The sequence below is a fragment of the Pocillopora verrucosa genome, chromosome 12 (genome assembly GCF_036669915.1).
Source record: "Pocillopora verrucosa isolate sample1 chromosome 12, ASM3666991v2, whole genome shotgun sequence".
NCBI lineage: Eukaryota > Metazoa > Cnidaria > Anthozoa > Scleractinia > Pocilloporidae > Pocillopora > Pocillopora verrucosa.
The window spans coordinates 9,769,676-9,781,100 of record NC_089323.1 but is presented as its reverse complement, the minus strand read 5'-3'; the positions used below and the strand labels follow the sequence as shown (position 1 = coordinate 9,781,100).

The following is an 11,425-nucleotide window of genomic DNA, read 5'->3' as shown; positions in this document are numbered from 1 at the left end:
ATGAGGAGGGTACTTTCTGAAAGACCAGTGAAAGGTACATGCGTTTGCGAAGTTGACGAGGCAAAGATAACTCTAGAAGTGAACAAGATAGATGGTTTTAGCAAGCTTCACAGTGTCCAGTTTGAGGAGAAAGGTATCGTGTGTGGAGGTCGTACCGAATAGGGCGTGGCACGGAAATCTCTTTTGACCAGCTGGTGTTAAAGGGTCAAGGGGACACTGGTATCATTGTTAGTGAAACATTTTTCCCTCTTCATGATGTACGTGTTTATCAATGCTCAGATCCTGTGACAGAGAGTTCAGAAGAAGAGAATGACTGGGACGATTCGAATATAAGCATGTTTGAATGTTCCAAGCCTGGATGCGTGAAGAGTTTCCAAACATTTTCAGAGCTCGAGTCACATTCGGACGTAGGGGATCATTGCGTCAAAGATGAAAGGCTGTCAGAAACGCTATATGACAAGCTTCGAAGAGATTGGGCAGACAGATTTACAACGTCAGTCAACGTCACTGAAAATGAACCGTCTGAACCTAATATCCGCCAAAGTGAAAATGTCTCAATACCCGCATTGCACACTGTCATTATGGGCTGGGCCCTACACAGGCCACGAGCAGGATCCATTAGATTAACTGACAAAGTTAAGAAATATCTAACTGCGAAGTTTGACCTAGGGGAACAATCAGGGCTAAAAGCTGACCCTCAGCAAGTCTCAAATGATATGCGCAAGACAAGAGATAAGCAGAATAGAAGGTTGTTTGAACGAGAGGAGTGGTTGACTGAGAGCCAAGTACAGGGTTTCTTTTCTCGCCTTGCAGCAAGCAGAAGAAGGCAACAAGCACACTCAGAAATCGACCACAATCCAAAAGAACTATTTCAAGAGGAAAAAGAAGCTGAAAGACAACAGTTGATGCCGCACATTTGTAACGAACTGAGGCCACAACACCCTCTGTCTTATGGCGCCCTTAACTTGTGCGAGTGTGCGAGAGATAATAAGCTGAGTCTTTTTAATGTTTCACTGCTTAAATAATTCTTGCGCTTTTTTGAAGTACCATTTAAATCAAGAGACAGGAAAAAAGACCTGATTGAACAGCAGGGTGTCTAAAATAGAAGAGCCCACTTTAATTTAAGGCCTAATTAGGGGGGATCCTTCATTTTCCAGTTTTCCATCCTTTAAAACTCACTTATTTTGTAACCAATTCATTATGTCAATGTTTAGTTTGCGTATGAGTATCGGTAAGAAACACCACGCGTCAAAGATTGCTTGAGCAAGAGCATTTATTGCAATCTAAATAATAATATTGCATGTTACAATGTTGTAACTTACACAGCAAAATTATTTAATCACACAATTCCAAAGAAAGGAAGTCAGGTTATTGACTCACTTGCTTTAACTTTTGAGGGCTTATGATACAGAAAAATAGATATGGTAAACAGTTACAGTTAATACAAAGTTGAAAGTTTGAAAGCTAAGAGATATACATTACAATCATCAGACCCTACGCATCATTGCAAAAAAGGGTCAGTTACCACTATAACTTCTCCCAAACATTCATACTTACAGGAAATCATTAATTTTTGTGACTAGGTGGTACTGTACTTACAATAGCTCTACTGACACAAATGCATTTTTCTCAAGTTATCTCATAGCTTATGACTGTTAAGGTCATGTGGAAAGTCCCTGCTTGAGGACTGACGTTTCAATGACCTCAGTAAACTGTAATCATCAGAATTGCAAGCCAAGGTGCATTTCCCAAATGCTCAAGTTTCCAAAGTAGTCACCTGATTGTTACAGATGAGTTCACTCCTTTTTGATTCCATCTTCAGCTTGATCATCCTGTAACATGTGAAAACGTCAAATGTTACTCTCATATTCAAATACTTGCTTGAATCAAAAGTTATAATTTTTTTAATAACCAGCTTCCTTTAAACCTTTAATCCCTGAGAGTGACCAGCATGTAATTTTCCCTTTCAATATCATCCCTGAATCAAACATTAAGGTTACGAGAATAAAGGAAATTATAATAAACTGAAGAACCTCTTGATTGAAATTAGGAGATCCTCGCAGCTAAGAACACTACTGACACGAGTAGTTGTAAATAGGACCTGAAAAAAAATTCAGGCCCGTACGGGATTTGAACCCATGACCTCTGCGATACCGGTGCAGCGCTCCACCAATTGAGCCAACAAGCCAACCGGGAGCCGGTCAATGAATTGGGTACAAATAAACATCCAAGTGAATGAAGATTTTAGATATATGAAAATTTCACATATTTGCACTGCGGTGGAAAGATGAAATTAGGAGATCCTCGCAGCTAAGAACACTACTGAAATGAGTAGTTGTAAATAGGACCTGAAAAAAATTCAGGCCTGTTGGCTTGTTGGCTCAATTGGTGGAGCGCTGCACCGGTATCGCAGAGGTCATGGGTTCAAATCCCGTACGGGCCTGATTTTTTTTCAGAGGTCATGGGTTCAAATCCCGTACGGGCCTGAATTTTTTTCAGGTCCTATTTACAACTACTCGTCTCAGTAGTGTTCTTAGCTGGGAGGATCTCCTAATTTCATCTTTCCACCGCAGTGCAAATATGTGAAATTTTCATATATCTAAAATCTTCATTTACTTGGATGTTTATTTGTACCCAATTCATTGACAGGCTCCCGGTTGGCTTGTTAGCTCAATTGGTGGTGCGCTGCACCGGTATCGCAGAGGTCATGGGTTCAAATCCCGTACGGGCCTGAATTTTTTTTTCAGGTCCTATTTACAACTACTCGTGTCAGTAGTGTTCTTAGCTGTGAGGATCTCCTAATTTCATCTTTCCACCGCAGTGCAAATATGTGAAATTTTCATATATCTAAAATCTTCAACCTCTTGATTGTTAAACGAATAGTCCCTGCCAGCACATTGGGAAATGTATAGAGAACAGTATGGAGAATATGCATACTGACATTAGGTTGTAAAGGGTTAAGAGTGCTCCTGAGATAGTAAAAATTTTTGGAGAGAAAGAAAGAAAGAAAGTTCTTGAAACATTCTATATTAAAATGAAACTTTGTTAAAAATGTTAGTTGCGACGGCAATGCAGCATGATATGAATAAATTTAATCTCACCCAGTGTAAATGTAGAATCTGAAATCTAATTAACTTACTAGTGAATAGGAAAAAGCTCAATGTGTTTTTTCTGCTTCTGTCATTCTAAATATCACAAATCATTTACACCACCACTTCAGTGTGATTTTTTTGATCTTTTCCTTATGGTCATCTATTTTTAGTATCTATCTTTTACCAGCTGCCATCTGAGAAAAATCAAGTCCACACTGGTGATTTGACACATTGTAAGCAAACCCTACAACTGATTAAATTTTATCTGATCAAAAACATGAAGGGCAATAGAGGAGATTGCCTAGCACAATTCAAGTTTCCCTTAAGTATTCTGTGATTGTTTCTTCTATCATATGGTTAAGTTTACAGTTTCCCTCATTTCACTGTCATCTGTTCATCTGTTTGCTTTCCTAACAATCTTAACTATTGCTGCCAACAAATGCAAGGAGCATATAAAATGTGTACAGTTATTAACACTTTAATCCTGAGAGTGACTAGCATGTAATTTTCCTTTCAATATCATCCCTAAATCAAGCATTGAGGTCATGAGAAAAAAGTAAATCATAATCAACTGAAGAACCTCTTGATTGTTAAACAAAAACTCCTTGCCAGCACATTAGGAAATGTATAGAGAACAGTATAGAGAATATGCATACTGATGTTAGGGTGTAAAGGATTAAAGACATCATGTAGTCAGTTTCATATACGTAGAGTATTGCTTGAATATATAATTGTGGTGAGTGCAAGTGCCTAATAAATATCAGTCTAGGGTCTTCTACTCTTTCACCTTGGAGGGTGCCTTGTGTGCATAAAAATCGAGGTTCTGTGCCTTTACCAGCTTTTCTGACTTCAAAGACCAACAAAGAACAACAGCCACACTAAAAATATTTTTCATGAAGGACACCTCTACATTGGTAGGTACACACAACTTACATGTTTGAGTGAAGCATGTCAAGCATTAAGGTATGACTGTCAGTTTGCTTTTCACTACCTGCAAACAACTTATTTCCATCCACTTTGAAAACTAATCTGTATCCTCACTTTTAATGAAAAGCATTTCCCGTAAACATTTAAAAATTAAAGACATAAGCTACCAGCAACAGGTTTTTCCATTGTTTCCCAACATCAGATTCTCATCACATTTTTTTTGTTACATTTGAAAGCATAAGAAAATTTTAATCATTACAATATAATGAAATCCCCCATTTTAACCCTTTTAGTCCTACTGGTGACCTAGACAGAATTTCTCGTTACAGAATCAGTACAATATCAAGCAGACAAGTAATAAGGATAAAGAAAAATTTCAATTAGGGGATAGTTGGTTGATCCAATCCCAAATTCTTCAACCTAACATCACATAAAGTGTATGGCTGAAAGTAAGATGAATTACTGATGAAATCTTGACAGTTAAAGGGTTACGTAATCACATGTACCAGAAAGAAAGTGCATATATGTAACATAGTCCAGTAAAGTGTTCTTATGTACAATGAAGTTTCAGGCTCATTAAAATTAAGTTGACTTGATATTTCACATTTCAGATTAAGAAATGTGAATATCTCTTTACATGGATGAAAAGAGAATGCCATTTAAGAATTTTAAAATAGTAAATGCCAAAAACTTAAAGATAGAATTTAAAAAGACTACTAAAATATGGCATATGTACTTACTAAGATTTTCATCATTAGCTGCCACACAGAGATATAAAAGAGGCTTTGTGAAAAAAAAAACCAGGGCAATCAAATTAAAGAATCAGGAGTAGCATATGCCATCAACTAGTTTACAGATTTAAGAGACCTCTGCAACACTTGTTTTATCTTTTCACACTTGAAATGAAAAACAAAATTTAATTATATGCAGGCTGGTTAAGGAGGAAATTACAGGAATGAATATATGTTACATAAAAAGAAACCCCTAACAATAAAAATTAAGCAGAAGCATATTACCTACGTGTCTTTGCTTCTGAATACAGCTATAATAGGTATTTTTTTAAGCAATCATCTACATATTTAAACCGGGTGCAATATACGGTCGTAAAAGCAATTTTATTACAACCTTCTCCTTTAAGAGTGCATCGTGTATCAAATATATCAAGTTCAGTACTTCCGGAGTCGTAAGCCGGGCTTTTGGGGCCACAAATAATTAAATAATCAACGCGTTATGGCAGGTCAATTTTTTTTTATCGAGAGTCAATCGAGTATAGTTTCCTAAAATCGTATGGAAAGTTTAAAATGTGCTTCACTTGTGCTTCGTATACGGATTGACCGTTCTTAATTACTGATGAAATTCCGAGAGTGTGACTGAATTTATTCAAAAGAAAATATCCAAGGTTACAGAAATGGTCCACGAATTGTAAACGGATAATGTGTAAACCAAACCTTCCCAAATTATGGTGCTGACATGAATTTATCGTTCACAATCACTTATGAAATTCCGAGATTGTTCCTCAATGAATTCAACAGAAAATATCCAGGAAAGTTACAGAAGCGGACATTTAAAAAACGGCTTTCGGATTAAACAACTGTAAACAACAAGCATTTACGCTAACCGTATGCTTACCAGCGTGCTTGTGCACTCAAATTGCCAACACCCCGTTTAATTACATGATTACAGCTCAGACGCTTTTTGCAAAATGTGGTGACTATCGATTTCAGAGATTGATTCTTCAGTTTCCAGCTTTAGGAAAAAATATCTTATCGCAAGCATGTTCATAACCCGAGCAGTAGGCACGCCTCAAGATGTTGAGCGAAGAGAAAGTGGCTCCATGTTTTATGAGACAATTGAAATCATTTCTTGAAGTTCGAAAGAATCGAGTAGAAAGCATGAAAATATAGCACTGAAAAGTACCATGACCAAACAATGAAATTCACTCATTCTGCACTACAACTAACTCCATTTTACCCGTGAGTTTGTTTGCACCACACATTTGCGGTCCGTAATTTAATCGGACTTCTAGAAGTCAGCGATAACCTCCTCCAGGCGGCTTTTCTCTTGATGGCAGCAGTCAATTTAGCAGTCTCCGGGAGCCAAAGTGTGCTGCAAATCCAGTTTTCCTCGATGTAACCGACGAACTGCTATAAAGGCTCTGTCTTGGCCTCTGGTTTTAGGCTGTCGAAGGTTGCGGCAATGGTCTCAAGCGGAAGAAAGGGTAGTGCCATTAGTCGCTTATGGAACCATTCGTAGTCTGGTCTCTCATATACGCAGTCTGAAGGCCTAGCTCTTGAACTTTTCTCCACAGGGCCTGGTTCCAGTGGAAGGCACATCCCAGCAACTGCACTTCCGGAAAGACTTCGAAAGGCTCCCCGCACGACGTTCTTGAGGTCAGCAGTACCTACTCCAGGTGGCTTTTCTCTTGATGGCGGCAGTCAATTTAGCAGTCTCTGGGAGCCCAACTTCTCCCGCATAGTTGTGTTCGACTCTGACGGTAAAGCCCTCAGGATGCTGAATCACCGAAGCCAGACAGTGGTTGGACTTGCCTCTGAAGCTACAGTGCCAGTATGTGATCGAATTCCTCTGCCGTTTAACACAATACAAGTAGCTGCGGCTGTCGAACAGTTTCTGCTGCCCTCTCTTAAATGCTCCTTCCACGACTTCAAAGGTCATTGACTGATTTGTCCTTGATGGTTGACTCTCCCATAGACGATTTCTCGATTGGCACAGGTAACTCATATTGGATACTGGATGGAGGGCTACTCGAGGCAGAGAACACGGTAACTTCCCTCACGGTTCCCAGCTCTGTTAATAAAAAACCTGCATGTAAAAAACCTAGTCTTTTAAGAAAATCCTGGCAGAAATTTGCCATTTAAATTATGCCGATAAACAGTAAATCCGTACTTTTAGGTTTTGAAGCCTGTAATTTTGTAAGTAACAATGTAACTTTCTTTCTCTAAATGGCAAAAGTAGTCAATAAAACGATAAAAACCTATACTAGCCAGTAAAGGTTAAGTAAAGTATGGGGTGATCTTTGCTGACGTCATTGTCTATATTCTACCTCAACCCAGATTTAAAGAATTAAATAAAGTTAAAAATATCTTTATTTGCATCTTAATCGTTTTCAGAAGTTTCGCTAGCAAAACCTTCAAAAAACGTACTATAGGTGGATCGTTAAACCAAAAGGATCGAAATTCTGACCATTTCGTTGATTCATGCTGATGTTGTTTACTCTCTTTGTTACAATATTCTAATTTAATACTTTTGAAATGAAAGAGAAAAAATCACACCTATCTTGCGCGCGATAATAATTAGCTGTTATTGTCAAGAAACTCGCAAATATAAACGATTGAAAAGCAAATAACACTTACCTTATGCGGGCCACTGACACTTTTATTGTTAAATAAATTTCAACAATATACCAAATAAGATCACACTTATGCCTAGCGCGTGCGAGCATGCATCTAAATTATTTTGCGATTACTAGGATAAACGAAATAAATGTTTGTTTGTTTTAAACATTTTGTGTCATAATTTCTTGGGTACGAACTGATCGAAAAGCGGGTACAAAATGTCAGAGCCTGGGTACAAAAGATCCGTGGGTATGGAAAGACTGGATACCCGCTCGCCATTTGCTATTATTTGAAAGCTTTCTAGGCAAAACAAAATCTGTACGATACCTTCTTTTCCCTTGACACCACAACTGTATCAAACATTCGGAACCATAGGAAAAGAAATACCATTTTCAGTGAAAGAGCTTCCACGTGTCTCGTGGAAGCTCTTTCACTGAAAATGGTATTTCTTGAAAATGATATTTCTATTAAACGAATGCAAACGTATTCGCAAAGCTTAGTGAATAAACTAGACTCTGGAGAACAGTTAAACACCAACACCAATTTTGAAACCGAAATTACTTTCATCCGTACGCCATCCAATAGTAGTGGTAGAGGAAAAGAAAGATCCTTTGGAAGAAGAAATGTGGAAGCATTTTTGAAAGCTAAAAGGAGTGTATCCACCTTGGTTTTGCTTAAATTTTTGTCGGATGTTAAAGTCAGGCCTCGTATTTATTTTTAGCAGCCGCCTACTCCAGAGTAAAGTAATACTTAATAACATACAAATAGCAAATATTTTCAAAGACGCGATTACTTCTAAGAAAAACGGGGAGACCTTTTTCTCAGACGGAAGGCAGAGATGAAAACTAGGAGTTAGAGGGGAACAGCCAAACCAATACCCAGGTGGTCATGCCCACCTGATGACGTTGCCATAGTCGGTGATAATTCCACTGAGGAAGAGCAGCTAAGCAACTTAGAATCACATTGCAAGTAAGTCTTCCATTAGTGCACAGAGTGAACGTGTTTGGGTGAACGCAATTCTTAAAATTTGCCCTTTTTTTAAAGAAGGAAAACTCTTGACGCACCCTTTTTTGACACACTTAAATCTTGCGCTTAAACCAACACGTCCTTTACTTGATGTAACATGTGTAAACAACTAAAATGCAACCGTTTTTTTTACAGGGCTGTAAAGATAACGAGAGTTGAAACCACTTGAACTGAACTTGCTGTATACTAGCGGCGTTTTCCTTGATGCACTTTCAGCATCTTGGAACTCTTTTTATGGTTTGTGCACTAATGGCAAAGATGAGAGAGTTCCAGTCATCAGGCATGACTTGCAGGTTGCTGAGTGGGAGGCCATATCCAGAATAACTGTCGAAGGATATCAACAAGTTGGTTTAATTCCAATTAAATAAGGCAAAGCCTTTACAACAGCCTTTCTCTTTGGCGAAGAAGTTGTAAAAGAATATCTTTCGTTGAAATCCTTCCTAGCGTACCTCAGTAGTGACAAAAGAGAACTGGTTAACCTGTCTCTGAATAGGAAGCTAGACAAAGAACAGGAAAATAAATGGTTAGATCTTCTGGAACGTTTTAACTACGAGACTGTTCCCAAAGCAAAACAAGTCAAAGATGTCGTTGTGGAGATTGCCCACAAAGAGGTCATTCAAACTCCAAGATATTTTGTAGACAGCTGGAGCACACCGTTGTCAGTATTTCACCGCGAGTTTTCGTTAACAGATCGCCTTCTGGAGATGTTTGCACGAGGTAAACCAACCAACGAGAAGATCATCACATTTCACGCAAACCTTAAGACCTGAGCACAGGGGAATCCTTATCCTGTTTGAAACACTTTTTTCGGGAGAATGGAAGATGAGAAATGAACAAAGTTCTTAAGATTTTGTACAAGCTTTTATATGGTGTGCGTTGAAAAGATCACATCGGTTTCAACAACCTAGAAGGCGTGGAAAGGCGACCAGTCGCACACACCCCCAGAGCAGTGCTGAATCTCCCTGCCACATATCCATCCTTTCCGTTGTTCGGGGAGGAATAAAACAGCACATTGTCCTCAGAGTATTGGGTCACTGACTTTGTTTGAACTCTCACTTAAATCTGCCTACGAGAACTGCCTCATTGCTATGCATCTCGGAATCCTTGGCAGTCCTAAATCTGGCTGAGTTTTACACAATTGATTGTAATTGGTGTGATTATACCACAAGCGAATTGTTTAATGGATGTTTCAGTTTTACTTAGAGGAAATTGCGTTATTGCTATCAGTATTACTTCCAGTACTTATTTAAACTTAACGAAATTATAATAAAAGGAAGTTTTAGGGATTTTTCGTGCTACCATTTCGGTTATAGCTTCTAGATTTGAAAGGAATGAAATTGTGACGCTTAATGCATTTATTACAATAACTATTTATATAGTACTGACTGAAACTGTAGCAAGTGTTGGTAATTTATATAGGGCTTGATGTTTGATTTTTAATAATGAAAATAAAGTATTGGAAGTTTATAGAAGTGTTATGTTTTAAAAAATCTTGATTGATAATGAAATGAAAATGATTTATAGAATTATTGTTTAACTATATATCCAGTCTAATTTTCATATACTAGACTCCGATTCAAGCCTGTGAAAATTTTATATCATTTATTTATATTTTGTGATAACTTTTGGATGATTGCATGAGTTATACTGTTGTTTTAAACTAAAACCTTGATATAAACTTTGATCAGTTTCCTTATCCTCCAGTCTGATTGCTTATGCAATCGATTAAAATGTAAAATGTAAACTGCATTTGACCGTATCCAGACCAGGGGCAGAGGCAGAAAGTGCCTGCGCTGACTTTGAATGTTTATAACTTTTTTCAACATTCAGTCAGATTCTACCAAACTTTGCGATCTAAAATTTATCTGGGACTAATTTTATATGGGCTTGCTGTGGAAAAATTTTGAATTCCAAGATAGCGGTTGTTTAGACATAATTAGTTAATTCCTACGTGATATGACGTCATTATCCCAATTCACTTACAGCAAAAGATAGATTTTTTGCCACACTATGTACCCTCTAAGTTTCAATGTCATTGTTATTGTTTAATATCATGGAAGTTACGGAGGGAGGAGTTAAATTAAAAATAAATACAACTACCATCATTTCCTGCAAGCACATCTTATGAAGGGAATTGGGAATATTTTGTGAACCATTATGCTCTGCCAATTTCCATGGCATTCTTTACATTTATATATGCAATGTCGTGCCTTGTTCAACTGAGACAAACACTGAATTTGTAAATCATCTGCTTAAAAAGTGTAAAACCACATTCAACAAACCATTTGGGCAGTACCGATGGAACCAGATGCCATTTGGCGTCTGTTCAGCACCTGAAGTGTGACAACGCAACGAGTTTGTGGAGGATCTGGAAGGAGTGGAAGTGATTGCAGATGACTTCCTGATTGCCGGATTTGGCATTGGTGACTGAGAAGTAAACAACAATCTCAAAAAGACATGAGCACACTTTTCTCAAGAAATACCGCTTGTGGAACCTGAAATTGAATCGTGCCGGAGTGAAACAGCACCAGTGAAGCATGAAATTCATGGGTCAGCTGCCCACCTCTCAGGGCCTGAGAAGATCCAGGCCATATTGCAGATGCCTGAACCTAAGGACGTCACTGCATTGAAGAGATTCCTTGGGATGGTGACCTATCTTGCAAAGTTTATGCCTCACCTATCAGACACTAGCCACTCAGACGCCTAGAAGACAAGAATGTGGAGTTCCAGTGGTTGCCACAACACTCCCTCACAATGAACACCATCAAGAAGCCCCTGACGAAGACACCTGTTCTTCGCTATTATGATGTAAACAAGCCAATCTCTGTCCAATGTGATGCAAGCCAGTCTGGCTTAGGGGCTGAAGTCCATATTCAAAAATGAAATTCACAAGTCACCCAAGCGTCTTCAGCGAATGCGGGTGGCCCTACAAAAGTACAACCTTGAAGTGCAATGCAAGAAAGGTACACTCATGCATATTGCACATGCATATTGCACATGCATATTGCACATGCATTGAGTCGGGTA

The 11,425-nt window shown here is 38.4% G+C and overlaps 1 pseudogene; it reads left to right on the top strand.

Moving 5' to 3' along the window:
• On the top strand, nt 1-1,025 carry LOC136277170 (uncharacterized; annotated as a pseudogene).
• The last annotated feature ends 10,400 nt before the right edge of the window (nt 1,026-11,425 follow it).